This window comes from Chelonoidis abingdonii, chromosome 2 (genome assembly GCF_003597395.2).
Source record: "Chelonoidis abingdonii isolate Lonesome George chromosome 2, CheloAbing_2.0, whole genome shotgun sequence".
Classification (NCBI taxonomy): domain Eukaryota; kingdom Metazoa; phylum Chordata; order Testudines; family Testudinidae; genus Chelonoidis; species Chelonoidis abingdonii.
This window is the reverse complement of record NC_133770.1, coordinates 19,079,339-19,094,027: the sequence shown is the minus strand read 5'-3', so window position 1 is coordinate 19,094,027 and position 14,689 is coordinate 19,079,339. Positions and strand designations below refer to the sequence as shown.

Below are 14,689 nucleotides of genomic sequence, written 5' to 3'. Positions count from 1 at the left end.
TCCACAGGGCCCTGGGCTGGAACCTGGAGTAGAGGGTGGGCCTGGGTTCCCCCCAAACCTCCTAACTCCTGATCAGACACAGGAGGAGCTGACCCAGACTGTGGGTTCCACAAGTGGGGAAGATCACTGAGGTGAACAAATCCACCAATAAGCGCAGGACCCACCAAAGTAGAGGAGGAACTTTGCAGTGCAATTTTATTGGGTGGTGTGACAGAAACATAGGCAAATGAATGCTATGCAGAATTTGTACAAGCTGCTTGAGAAGACTTTGACCTGCAGGACCATTGGGTTCAATAGAGTTCCACCAATTAATGTTGGCTCATGCTGCTCAATAAAGGTTTTATGATGAAAGACAACAAGCAGGTCTAATTTTTTAGTATGCTTTGTCAACTATTACTACATCAATACAGAGCACTAGCCTCAGAGTTTCCAGGCAGCAACACAATAAGTCTTTCCTCTTCACCCAACTCTGATAGCTAAAAGCATATACTAAAACATTCAGCAAAAGAAAGAGGACTGGTGTTTGTGCTTGATACTCTGATCCTACAGACCAAATGCTCCCCTTCACAAATTGTCAACAGTCTTCAGGCTGAGTCAGCGGGAAGGAGCAGAGAGCCAGCCACATTCCATTGCATTCTGCTTTCCCTCCAGGCAGACCAGTGCAACTTGCTGGTGCCTCAGTTAGCATCACATACTGTACATTCACCTTCTGCACTGTGCACCCCTGTTCTGAGGTACAGGGATGAATGCATGGCAACACTGCTTTTGCATCCATGCTGCCAAAGAACCAATGACTGATGAGGGCATTAGCCGAGAACTTGGTGTGATGGTTCTTGGGTGCCTAGGACTCTGGGTCACCTTGTTATCCCCTGGGAGGGGAGGGATAGCTCAGTAGTTTGAGCATTGGCCTGCTAAACCCAGAGTTGCAAGTTCATTCCTTGAGGGGGCCACTTAGGGATCTAGGCCAAAAATTGGCCCTCCTAGTGAAGGCAGGGGGCTGGACTCAATGACATTTCAAGGTCCTTTCCAGTTCTAGGAGATAGGTATATCTCCAGCAAGAGGCAGACTTGCTTGCACTTAATTGGGTGTAAGCTCCCTGACACTCCCAGCCTGTTAGTCATCCAAGCACTCTCCTCTGGGCTATGCCAGTCCTTCCTTTTCCTTGCCTGTTAACAATAGGTGCATCCCAATCCCTGAGCCCCTTTGAAGCATTCCCCTGTAGTATACAGTCCCTTATCCACTGAACAGTCACAGAAATATCAGGTCTGCAAAGCAGAGAGACACTGCAACCATTAAATATGGTGTTTACTTTGACACTTGTGCCTCCTGGTTCTAACCAGCACTATCCCACCTCACTGCTATGAGTGTTAAACCAATCCCAGGCATTTTAAAAAAATCATAGCAAAACAAATATGGTTTTGTTACTAGCATGCATAGGTGTTTTACAGTATATTTTAAATAAAAAAAGGCATCTCGAGCACATCATATCATCATCTCAATCACTAGTTCAAGGGTAACACTTTTTAAAATACTTAAGTGATTTAGGATCTTAAGTCCTGAAGTCACTTTTGAAACTGGACTTAAGATCCTAAGTGCCACTGACTTTTGGAAATGGGGCTCAGGAACCTAAGTCACTTAGGAACTTTAGAAAATTTTATCCAAGAGATTTTCCAAAGGCACAAATGTCAGTCAGACACGTCACTCCTTCTGACTTGCCGTTTTTGCCTTTCAAAATCTCTCCCCAAATGTACATAATAGTGCTCTGTGTATACATGTAAAAACAAGTGAACATCAGAACGGCTGTACTGGGTCAGACCAAAAGGTCCATCTAGCCCAGTATCCTGTCTCCCGCAGTGGCCAATGCCAGGTGCCCCAGAGGGAGTGAACCTAAAGGTAACGATCAAGTGATCTCTCTCCTGCCATCCAGCTCCAGCCTCTGACAAACAGAGGCTACGGACACCATTCCTTACCCATCCTGGCTAATAGCCATTAATGGACTTAACCTCCATGAATTTATCCACTTCTCTTTTAAATGCTGTTATAGTCCTAGCCTTCATAACCTCCTCAGGTAAGGAGTTCCACAAGTTGACTGTGCGCTGTGTGAAGAACAACTTCCTTGTATTTGTTTTAAACCTGCTGCCCATTAATTTCATTTGGTGACCCCTTGTTTTTGTGTTATGGGAACAAGTAAATAACTTTTCCTTATTTACTTTCTTCACATCACTCATGATTTTATATACCTCTATCATATCCCCCCTCAGTCTCCTCTTTTCCAAGCTGAAAAGTCCTAGCCTCTTCAATCTCTCCTCATATTGTACCCATTCCAAACCCCTAATCATTTTAGGTGCTCTTCTTTGAACCTTTTCTAATGCCAGTACATCTTTTTTGAGATGAGGAGACCTATGCTTGTGACCCAGGACCAACATACACATACACAAAGCACCTACAGCCAAGATGCAGAATTCAGTCATCTGTTTTGTATCTTCAGTGTATAGAGGCAGAGAATAGAATTTCTCCAACAACTGCATTCATATTCTCATCATGCAAATTGATTTCAGCACAGCTTTGATGGGTTTGAGTTCACCTTGATTTTTTCAGAGGATAAAAGCACTGCAGAAATTTTTTTTTTTTTTTTAACATTATGCCTTCAGGTTGAGAAGCAATAGAAAAATTCTCTCTGTGAAGAGCTAGGTAATGCTATAGTGATTTTTTATCATTGTCATATACAGCTCCTAGGTATTAATCAGATGTTTTGGAAAATGCTGTAGTAGCTCATTATTTACAAAACAGAAGTGGGCCTGACCCAGCAAGGTGCTGAGTACCCTCAACCCCCAGTAGAGTCACTGGGAATATCTGGAGGTTGCCAGATTACTGAAGTTACTCAGCAACTTCCAGGACTGAGCCATTAACATGTGGCTTTACTTCAAAAAGTGATGTAAACATGTCACCATCTTCCACAGGATATCTGCTCCCTGTGTGTACTTAGAGTCAGATCTGCGGATATCGGTGACAGAGATGTTTTTGTGCCTATTAAATTCTGCAGAGTGAGCATAGCTGAAAGGATGTGAGCTTGATTCTTTTCCTTCTGGTGATTCATCAACAGAACTATACCCTAAGTCCCAGTCAGTGGAACGGGAACACTTAATAGTCGGAGTGCTGAAAGTCAGCCCCCTTAGCCTTAGCCACGCCTCCTCCCGATCTGGGGCAGGGCCGTGTCTGGGGGGGACAGTGGTAAGGGAGCCAAGGCTGGGGCTTGCAGCCAGGACCCTAGGCACAGGACCAGCAGCTGGAACCCCACATGCAGAGCCCCGCGTAAAAACTGGGGGTGCTGTAGCACCCCGGCAACCTTAGTTCCCGCGTCTATGGTCCCAGTCAGTTACACCTGGTGCAACCACCACTTAGGGGAGCAGGATTTTCACAGGTGTTAATTGGGGGAAGCATAATTTGACCTGTAGAATTTAAAAGCTAGAGCTCTGGACAGGGACTCAGGAGACCTGGGTTCTATTCCCGGCCTCAACACTAGCCTCTGGAGTGACTTCAACAAGTCGCTTCACCCTGTGCTTCAGTTTCTTATTTGTAAAATGGGAGATGATAATACTGACCTCCTTTGCAAAGCACTTTGAGATCTACAGATGAAAAATGCTATAGGAGAGCTAAGTATTGTCATTTTTTTATTATTATTATTGATGATGATGCTCAAGAAGAGCAGCACCCAGCCTGACTTTCAGATCCCAGGGGGAGTTTGCAAAGCTGGCATTTGAAAAATATCTTTTTTATGTAAACTGAATACCTCTGATATGGAATCAGTGACAAAGAGTGGCACATTAACCTTCAGACTACCACACTCAGAATACATCTGGCACTTCAAGTGATCAAATTTTAAGATGGCCTCCATTACAGTACAGTACAGGCCTGCTTCCACTCTCACTTATATTGGGTTCACATGGGTGTATTTCCTCTGATTATAGTGGTGTTACTACTGATTTACACCAGGCAAAGTGAGAGCAGGAACAACCCTAAATATGCAACAAGGCCATGGGACTGCATGCTTTTCAGTCTTGTTTGGTTCTTTTTGGGTTGCAAGCCACTAGTGTCCTCCAGGTTTCAGGGCATAGGTCTATAAATTGCCTTCATGATCCCTTTTGGTGAGCGTGGCATGAATATGCTTGTTGCAGACACACTTGCTTACACTGTAACAAAAAGACAGATGAACCACCATAGAGCCCTGCAGCTGGAGTTAGATTGATTTGTAACTCACTCCAGAAGCTTTTAAATACAGGTAAATTGAAAATCTCTTCCACAAAGTGCTGAATACAGCAGACTGCTAAAAGAAAAAAACCGAGTATATTAATTTCACTGTAAAAAAAGTATCCACAAAAACATCCACAGAACAAGACCAGTATGCTGCAGTAACTCAAAAATGAAGATTTAACCTCAAATTTTGCATCTCTAGGGTCTGATGGGATGCACTTTGAGATCACATACATAACAGGAAACTCTAATACCAAGAATTTTGAGCTCTTTTTGGACCCAGATCCCCGACCCCTAGACAAAGCCTTTATAAGCATGAATAGTGCAAACATGCAAAGGGTTATACAGAGGTGGCTCTAAACAAATACACCTCTACCCTGATAGAACGCGGTCTTCGGGAGACAAAAAATCTCCCCGCGTTATTGGTGAGACCGCGTTATATCAAACTTGCTTTTCCCTCCCCCGTTCCCTGTTCCCTGACTGCCCCCTCCAGAGACTCCTGTCCCTAATCACCACCAGGGCCCCACCCCGTATCCAACCCCCCTGTCCCCTGAGTGCTCTGACCCCTATCCACCCTCACCCCACCCCCTCCCCCTGACAAGCACTCACCAGCAGCGGCAGGAAGCAGAGCAGCCCAGCCCCAGCCCACTCCACTCCACTCCCTCCCAGGCACTGCGCTCCGCTTCCCGCTGCAGGTGAGTGCGGAGGGCGTCCTTCCCCCAACCTCCCCTCACTCACCGGCGGTGGGAACCGGAGCATCCCAGCCCCAGCCAGCTCCACTCTGCCAGCTCCCAGCTGTGGTGCTTCACTTCCCACCAGGCAGGTGAGTGCAGGACCTTTCCCCAGCCGCCCCCCAGCGACATGGCAGGGGCTGGGGCAAGGAAAGCGGAGTGGGCTGGGGCCGCGTCGCTCCGCTTCCCGCTGCAGGTGAGTGTGGAGAGGTTGGGGAAAGGACGCCCCCCATATTCACCTGCAGCAGGAAGCGGAGCGCCACTGCTGGGAGCTGGAGGGGTGGAGCGGGCTGAGGCCGGGCTGCTCTGCTTCCACCGCTGTTGGTGAGTATGTTGGGATCCCTTCCCCCAAACCCTCTCCCCTGAGTGACATGGCTGAGGCCGGGGCAAGGGAAGCAGAGCGGGCTGCTCCCAGCCCCCCGCTAATCCCCCGGCCCACTCTGGGACTGCAGGGCCCCCAAAAGTGCCCTATCATAACTCCTGCCCCCCAGACCTGGGGGGGAGCCCCTGACTGCCCCCGAAACTTTCTGCCCCTTATCGAACTCCTTGGCCCCGGTCTGGCCCAGCACCCTTATAATGCTGCTCAGAGCAGCATGTCAGAGCTTTACTGCCTTGTATGCGAACCCGCCTTATAGTAGGTCGCGTTATATCAAGGTAGAGGTGTACCTGTGATGAAGTGTGCATCCAAGTGCAACTAACAACTCTGTAGCAAAAGTAAAGTAAGGGGGAAATATTCTAAAAGCACTCTGTTCCATCACAGAAAACTAAAGATTCCCAGAAGTGTCACATTAGTACCATAGCTCACACCTCTGATATGTAAATATCACCTTTAAAAATATAAATCTTACATTATGCATCTTCAGAACACTAGTCTGGAATGTACAGGATTTAACTGGAGAATCTGTTAGAGAGAATAGTGTAGGGGTGGACATTACAAATTCTGCAGAACAGTCTGGAGAACCCTGCACCTAAAGGTGGCACACCTGCCAAAATAGATGCATGTCTACTCAATGCCCTAGAGACTATCTTGAAGATCTTTGCTGAAGCCTCTCTCTCTGCCCTGGAAGTGGCCAAGGAATGAAGAAAACAGTTATGAAATGCAAGCAGATATCCATCCAGTCTCTAACAGACTTCAGGAAAACAGCGTCTGGTCCACTGTAGTTTCTGAATCACTGCTCTCCTTCAAATATGTCTACAAGGCATTCTCCCTATTTGTCTTTTAGAGAATAGTACCAGCAGGGGTGAAGAGCCCTTTCCCTCTGTATCAGTAAAGAGTGAATTTAGGTCCTCTGTAGAACATCCTCTTCCATTGGAAGATGGCAGGAAGTAAGAAATAGTAGATTTTCTCCACTGAGTAAAATAGAGCTTTTGACTCCTCTCTGGCTGCTGAGTTCTTTCCTGCTTGTTGAAGTAGGGGGCAACCCTTCTTGCTGGATCTCCCCAAGAGTGCCTTTTCGTGCAGCTAGAATTAGAAATGACACAAGGGTTTTTCAAATTAACCAAATTCTCCAAAGCATTTGTGTGTAATCTCTTTGCAGTGGAATACTACCTTCCCAGACTGGCCCAAGTGCACCTCTACCCTCCACATCTGAAAGAGGACACCTGTAGATCTTTTTCCAACTCTTACAATAGTAAATACTGGACTTCTACATAGGGGAAGATCAAGAAAACCCAGGCAATACGTATATGAGAAGAAGGAGAAGGAGGAAGTGTAAATGCCTGAAGTGGAGGTAGGTCCATACAACCCAGGGAACGAAAACCAGTCAACTCCAAAACTGAGAATAATTGAAGACCCTGTGAATTCTGTTGTGGATCATCAATGAATCTGTACTTCAAAGGAAATGCTTTGCCTCTTTTCTTCTAGAAGAACCATGGATGGCTCCAAGGTGCTGTTCACACAGTTCACCACTAATCCCAGGCCTTATCAAGAAAGCACTGTTCCCTGGGTTGTGAGGACTGTTAACAACTTGGAGGGTCCCCTACTCAGCCAACCATTAAAAAAATTATGGTCATTTCCCTTCCACAGGTCTAAGACACTTCTGTAGATCAAGCATCAGATGCTCAGCAATTGGCAGACCCAACAGATTTGTTAATCCCCTCCCACGAGTAAGTATCTAATTAACAAGGAGGTGTGAATGCACATATAGGATTAAAGATAGCCATAAAATTACATAGCTAGAATGACCTGTGCTTGAATGACAGATTTTACACAAAACAACCTTGAGCTAGCAAAGTGCTATTGTCAAATAAGGGTTAGGTAAAGTTGTGAGTAGGAAAGAACTGTGTGGGGTTTTTATCCAATTATTAGGCATATAGCAAAGCTACATCTATAACATCATTTGAAAATTATAATTAACAAATTTATTCTGAAAAGTAAATGACCAGTTTGGCATCGTCTATCCCAAGCTAAGCTGCTAACCTTTGTGTGCATGGATAGTTGGCATAAGCTACCAATAGCTGAAAATGTGAGGAGACAGCCTTGGTGAAATTGCAGTATAGCAAAATTAGCTCTCTCCCTCCCCTCCCTCTACATATAGATAGATAGGTAGGAGTTGATTGGCATTGATGAGGCCCTGTGTCCTAGTTACAGGGTTAGCCAGCTATACCTTTGACCTCCCTCTCAACCAATCTGTGGGAACACCTTCCAAACAACAAATCCCAGCACCTGCATTTCTCTCTAGGTGGAATCCTGTGATGTACACCACACTTATACTGGGTCTCCAGATTACAGACCCCCTGGTTACCAGCTGTATTTCCTTAGCAGGCCCAAGTGGTTTTAGCACCTGCCCAGGGCTGGTGCAACCATTTAGGCGACCTAGGCGATCGTCTAGGGCGCTGGGATTTGGAGGGGGCGCCATTTTCTTTGGCAGCGGATGAATCTTCGGCCGCCTCGCAGAGGTGAGCTGCTTCACTTCTCCCACCTCCCAGGCTTGCAGCGCCAACAGCTTAGGCGCTGCAAGCCTGGGAGGTGGGAGAAGTGAAGCAGCGATGGTGTGCTCGGGGTGCTCACGAGCGGAGCAGCAGTGAGCTGCCGCAAGGGGGTGCCTCAGGGAGGGGGGGAGCTGCAGTGGGAGGCAGAGGGCACCGCAGGGCGGAGGAGGGGCGCAAGGTGGAAGTTTCGCCTAAGGCACGAAACATCCTTGTACCAGCCCTGCACCTGCCAGAGACTTCCCTTTGGGAGCTGTGATCAGTATGAAAATGCGGTGAATCTGAAGTTCTTCTTCAAACAAAAGCATTATTTATTTAACCACAGAAACATAGCAATCAAAGAGAAAAGGGTCCAAACAACAGAAGGCCTACATTCACAGTCCTTGTCTACACGGGACATTGGTCCATGGCAAGACAGGATGTGAATCTACAGCATACCAACTTGGTGTGCAGTAACATCCCATGCAGACACTGCTACAGTGCCCTAAAATTTCTGTGATGCCTTTTGACATACTGTAGTTTGAAACAGCAGTACATCAAAGGGGCACTATGGTACTTTTTAGGGCATTAGAGCAGTGTCTGCATTGCACAGTATTGCATCGCAAGCTAATGTGCTGTAGATTCACACAGTAGCTTGACACGGACTAACGTCCTAGGTAAACAAGCCCTTACCTAAAGCACAGTATTTCCCTCAAAATGTATCCCAGTCCAGCTTATCACAAGTACCCATACAATCAAGGACCTTGTGTTCCATCTGCATTTCTGAAGACCCTGCCTCTCCCCTCTCTCTTCATCAGGGCTGCTCTTTTCACAGTTTCCAAATCCTTTGTTTAAAGGTTCCCACTTGAAGGGCCTCAGCTAGGGATGGTTGTTCCCAACCTGGACAGAGAGAAAACTTCAAAGGGCTTAAAACCTGTACTATAAATTAAGTACCAGTGACTAGGCCATCTAACTTTGGTTCTTCCGGCACTGAAAACCACCTAAGACTTACTTAGCCCTTAGTTATCCTTTAGCAAGCAACACCATAAACAACAAACAAGAGGGTCACAAAATAGACACAGGAATTACTACAGATATATCATATTCTTCACATCTTGTACTCAAGAACTTGCAGTTAAATTAACAGATGAAGTCATCTCAGTCTCTTATGGCCCATGTTAATCAGATTAGATGATTACAATTATCCCTTTCGGCCTTAGAATCTATTACTCTTTCCAGGTTGCAAACTAGGGCAACATTAGGATAATTTGGTTATTTGATGTCAAAATTACAGAGTCTTAGATCACTGTTAGATCAGTAACTTGAAAGTTATTATAAAATTCTAATAATACCTATGTGCATTACTTTCCTGTCCATCAGAGACAGATTGCAATATTTGTGAAACTCGGGAAAAGACTGAAATCCATTTCTTTAACCAACAAAGAACCCTCTGAACTCCTGAGAAATCTCGCTTGGGGATTAATTAAATTTAACTAACAGTTGTGTCTAAAACCCTTATTGCTCTCAATAACAAATACAAGGAAATGTCTTCAGGACATACTGATCTCTGCCCTTAACCATCTCCTGCTTGCAGATTTTTCAGTAGTCTTCAGAACCTAATGCAGGCCATCTCCCTTTGGAAAAAACACACACCATCTAGACAGGCATCAGAGCTGGCAGACCATGTGCTTTGGCTGGCAGGCTCCTGTTTTCACCTACTCTCCGGAGATACTCTAGGTGGAGTCTCTTTGCTTATAGGCAGGATCCCTATGATTAGTTAGTTCTCCAGAACTCTGCTCTAAGATAAGTCTACACGGTTAGAATCTTTTAACCTATCTATGGCTAAGGACTGGGAGCTGCAATAAAGGTTACAATGGGAAGTACTCTATCCATCTCTCCTATGCCATAGCTGCCTACGAGGGAGGAACAATAGGCAAGACAGAGCCTCCAGCCAGGAAGCTACAGGCAAGGGCAGGATGAGGGAGCAATGAGCAGGAAAAAAGAGGCACTCAGCTAGAGAGCCATAACCCAGCTAGGGCATTCCCAGTGTTGGTAGAAAGCAATCAGAATCCCTTTCTGTCCCAGAGTGAGCAGCAGCATTAAGGGCTAACGACCCAACCACAGCCCTCCAAGATAAGGAGACACCAAGGGCAGGGCCTCAAGGAACCACTAGAGTTTTCCTGGACACCATGCCCAAGAGATACAAGAGCCAGCCAGGAGCACAGCAATTCCTGTGTTCCTAAAGCTAGTTCTATGAGACAGCCTTTTCAGTGAGAACCAAGACATTGGCTACCATTTATGCAAGTAAAGTAAAGTATATTCATCAATATGCAAATTAGAGCATGGTTAATTAGCACAAAATGTTCAGTCTTCTGAACCCTCAGACATAAGACGTGTGGGGAATCATGGAGGAGTGGAATCAGAGGGATCGCCAGTCTGCATGGCCAGATTATAGGGGTAAAAAGACTAGGAGTAGCAAACATGCTTCTCATATTACTCAGTGTCTTCACCTCAGCCTACCTCCACATCTGCCCCTCTTACTCTGTTCTCCCACTTTCTTTTTTCTTTCCATTTAGCCAGTCGCCTCTTCAATAACCCAATAAATAAATAACTTTAAAAAACTGAAACAAACACGCCATTTGCTACCACTACAGTGATCGCTTGGCTCATGTTATACCTTCCACTACTCTGTGGCCATCTTGTCTACTCAGCCTGTTAACTCTTCAGGGCAGGAACCATCTACTACTCTATTAGTACAATGGAGCCCCACTCTTAGCTGGCCTTTAGGTACTTGCTATTTAACAGGTTTATTATGTTAGTGTTGACTTACTGAAGATTAAGGGAAAGGGGAAATGCTGAATTGTGCAAGGGCCTCCGAAATTCCCATCCACTCTTTCACCTGAGCAGTAATTAGCGGAAGCAATACCATCTAAAAAGTGCAGTCTAAGAAAAGTGAGACCTGAGAAGTGATAAGTTTTGAGGGACTGCTCCCATAGCTTCTAGTTTTTTTATTTTAAGGTGTAAAAATAGTAATTAAATCACAAAAATCTGTTTGCTCTGTTTTTCCACTGATAACACATCAAACCACAAATCTAGGATACAACTGTGTGCAATTGACTTAGGCGAGATGTTGCACTTACAGAGCAGTAAGTGATTTTGGAGTAGTGAATCACCTTGTTTGTCCTTACATTCTGAAGCCTTCTATTCTCATCTGTGGGTAGTGTGGCTGTTAGTCTCCATCAGCATTGCCTGTTTCTCTCCATAGAAAAGTCTTTATTTTTAGAATTTCAGAGCACAGAAATGACCCTCCGTCTCCCAATACGTTTGCCAGCTCCTTCCCCCACACTTCTTTCTTCCCAGATGGCAGACAATAAATGGTTCCTGTCTGAGTAGGGAAGGAGAATTCAGAACCTGGAGCTGATCCCATGCTAGTCAGTAATGCCTTGATTGAGGGATGCCTGGGAAATGTCTGATGTTTGGTCTTTTCTTCTCAGCAATTGGAGCTAATTCTCCCATAAATATCTAAGGCCGGGTTGGAAAAGGAGAAATGATCAGGAAAACAGTTGAATATAAAAGAGGCAAATTTTCTAGAGGAGACCTGTTCCTTTACCACCCCCACCCTCCCACACACAGGTCTAAAAGGGGTATTTAAGTGGCTTCTTCACTGGAGATGAGCAAGCAAGAGAAGAGGTCTGAACTCAGCCCTTTAGCCATTGCTTCCCAAATTTCCTGGGGAATTCTTCCAGGCTCAGCTTCATGGGATTCGTCTTCCTTGAAGATGACCTGTGCAGGAGAGTTTCTTGTTCCAGTTTGTCAGGGGCACGAATCTAAGGCAGTGTAAGAGCTGGACCAAGAATACATGAATAAATCCTCTCCTCTTTTAAACTGAGGCTAGAGGGTTTCAAAGGAGCCTCATCAGGATTTGGGCAGGCTTCTTTGAAAACCCAAGAGCAGCAACCTTGTGAGGCCATTCCTGGAAGTGAGGCCTCTCACATTACAATAGGTCTTATTAAGTCTGGCAATGCTTCATTGTTTCCCTTTGTCGTCTTCTGTAATGTGACTGGCCTGCCCTTGCCTCTAACCATGTGACTTGCTGGCAGAGAAAGATTTAACCAGTGTCTGAGACAAGTCCTGGGGGGAGTCCAGCAGGCTTGGTGTGCTGTAAGGAAACTTGTCTGACTATGACTGGTTTTAGTGGTGATGTGGTTGAAGGTAATTCATAATCTTCTCTCAATCTGGTGAGGTTAGTCAGAGATGGTGCAATGGAGACAGACCAAAAAGCAGTGATGTGCAAAAAGCAATCAAGTTTGGAGTTATGGGTCACCTCAGATAAGACTCCTAAATGTATAAAACTGCACTGGAAACCAGTACTTAAGAGTCTGGGGAACAATCTGTGACAGGATGTGCATACCCCTCAAGATAGGTAGGGTTAACTCCACATTATGGGCGGTGGACATCTTGCTCTTCAGACCATGCAGGGCATGCTCCAGCTGCTACCACAGAATAAAAAGGAGCAGCCCAGCTCATTTTAGGCTGACGGTCAAGGAGGAAGAACGCTTGGTGAAGGCTCCAGGCCAGGCGCTGCCACAGTTGTGGACTGAGGAGCCTGAAGACTGGACTGGTGACCTGCTATCCTCAGCGAGCGGCTGGGAGCCAGAGTTCCAGGAAGTTAACCCCACCAGTGAGCCCAGAGGCCCCGATGGCATAGCAGCTGCCACCTCAGGAACCGTGGTAGGAAGTGGCCGAGGGAGGCAAGGGGAGTGGTATCTACCACCCGAGCAAGGTCAGCGTGTTACAGTAGGATTCTCCACTGACTCCCCTAGGGGGCAGCCTGCTTCCCAACTCCAGTCACTGGGCCACACAGCCCTGACCCTTAGGGGAGTCATATTGACTCCAGCTGCTAGGCCATGCTGTTTTCAGCTGAAGGACAGTCTGGTAGGCTGTAACCCTGGTGGGATCGCACCCCGCCCCAAAGGAGAACAGGGTGTGCATACCCCACAACACAGCACCAAATTCTAGTTCTTAGCAAAAGAAAAAGTGCTGATGAAGTTTTAACAAGAGGTCTGACTGAAACTAGGCAAATGCTCTATGAAATGGAATGGATGGGAATTTAGGAGGCCCTTGGTAACCAAGCTGGGTTATTAAGCCTTTGAAATATAGCTATTTACTATTAATAAATGGTCTTTGTATCCTTAATAGTCCATCTTCTTGAGAAAGCAGTGAGAACAAATCTTCCTGTACATGTCGATAACTTGAGAAAACTGTTTTGGAAAGTGAGGGCAGCAGACTAGATTGGGGCAGTTGGGGAGTAGACTTGATAATAGAAATCTCTGGATCTAAGCTAGTACTGGTCTCTGGATAGCAAACAATGCTGACAGACTGATCAGAAGGGTCAAAGACAGAAGATATTTTGTCTCTGTAGCTAAGGTGAGAATGCCTTCTCTTGTTTAGCTTGTGAAATGTTCATCTAGATATGTTAAGCAAACCATTTATTTTGTTTTAATTCCATTTTCTCACTGTTTTTATTAAATCTTGTTTTAAGATTACTGTTGCACGGGCAATTTCACAAATATCCCCAAACAGAAAAGGGTACTCCTGTATCCTCCAAGGAGTGATGCTGAACAATAAAAAGTTCCTGAAACCCACAACCCATCACTCAGAGAGCATGGGCAGACATATCTGCTTCCAAAGAGCTCTGTTGCCATCAGCTGTGGTGGGCAAACACATTGGGGAGAAGCCAAAAGATGAAGGGGAGGGCTGGAGTTGGAGTGGCTGCCAGATACAATACCTAAGAAGAACAGGTTCTTAGGAGGTTCCCAGCTGAAAATACTGCAAAGATAGCTTCACTCAGACAGTTTCATTTCTTCTGGTGCACAGTCTGGCTCAAAGCCAGAAGAGCAACATGAGAAGAAGAAAAATGTATATGTATTTCTACCTGATCGTTTCAGAGCCTTGCAAAAGGTTGAGTTGCTGTTTAGTTCTCTAACCTGCTGAGGGATTGAAGGATGAAGAGGCGAGGAGTGGTGGTCATTCAACCAATATGTTCTTGCAATGCAGATGTAACAGACCCATTAGGTCTTCTGATTCTCCAATAAAGCCAACCTGATCGCCCTTTGGGCATGCAAACTTCTTGTGAACTATCATCTGCAAGTGTAGGCAATGGGTTTAGCATGTGAAAACTCTATCCCCACTGATACTCCACAAAAGTATGGGCAAAGATTTGTGTGAGGGTAAAGTTGCATGTACAAAAATAGAGGACACTTTTTGAAAGCCAAGTCCAACAGATCTTTTTCATTTCTAATTTCTACTGGTGAGATGCCAAAAGTTTTGGGAAATGCATTGGTGCTACTTCCTTTCAGTCCCAGAATGGCGTGCGGAGACCATGGAAGGCATAACCCTGTGATTTTTTTTCAGTATACTGTTATTAAATTTAGCAAGAATATAGAACTCCTCAGTCACAAATCTAATTAAAAGCAACATTCCATCTGAAAAAAGCAACCGTTAGTCTATAAGGTGCCACAGGACTCTCTGGGTACGTCTACACTACTCACCAGATCGGCAGGTACCAATCGATCTATCAGGGATCGATTTATTGCATGTAGTGTAGACGCAATAAATTGATCCCCAGTTGCTCTCCCGTCAACTGCTGAACTCCAGCTCAGCGAGAGGCGGAAGCAAGGTTGACAAGGGAGTCGCAGCAAACGACCCTGTGCTGTGAGAATGTGAGGTAAGTCGAACTAAGATACATTGACGTCAGCTACGCTATTCTCATAGCTGTAGTTGCGTATCTTGGGTCGATC

General features: G+C 45.6%; 1 protein-coding gene across 2 annotated transcripts in view; it reads right to left on the bottom strand.

Moving 5' to 3' along the window:
• The window catches only part of DPP6 (dipeptidyl peptidase like 6), a 799,862-nt gene that overhangs the window by 710,365 nt on the left and 74,808 nt on the right, over positions 1-14,689 (bottom strand). The window lies entirely within an intron of this gene.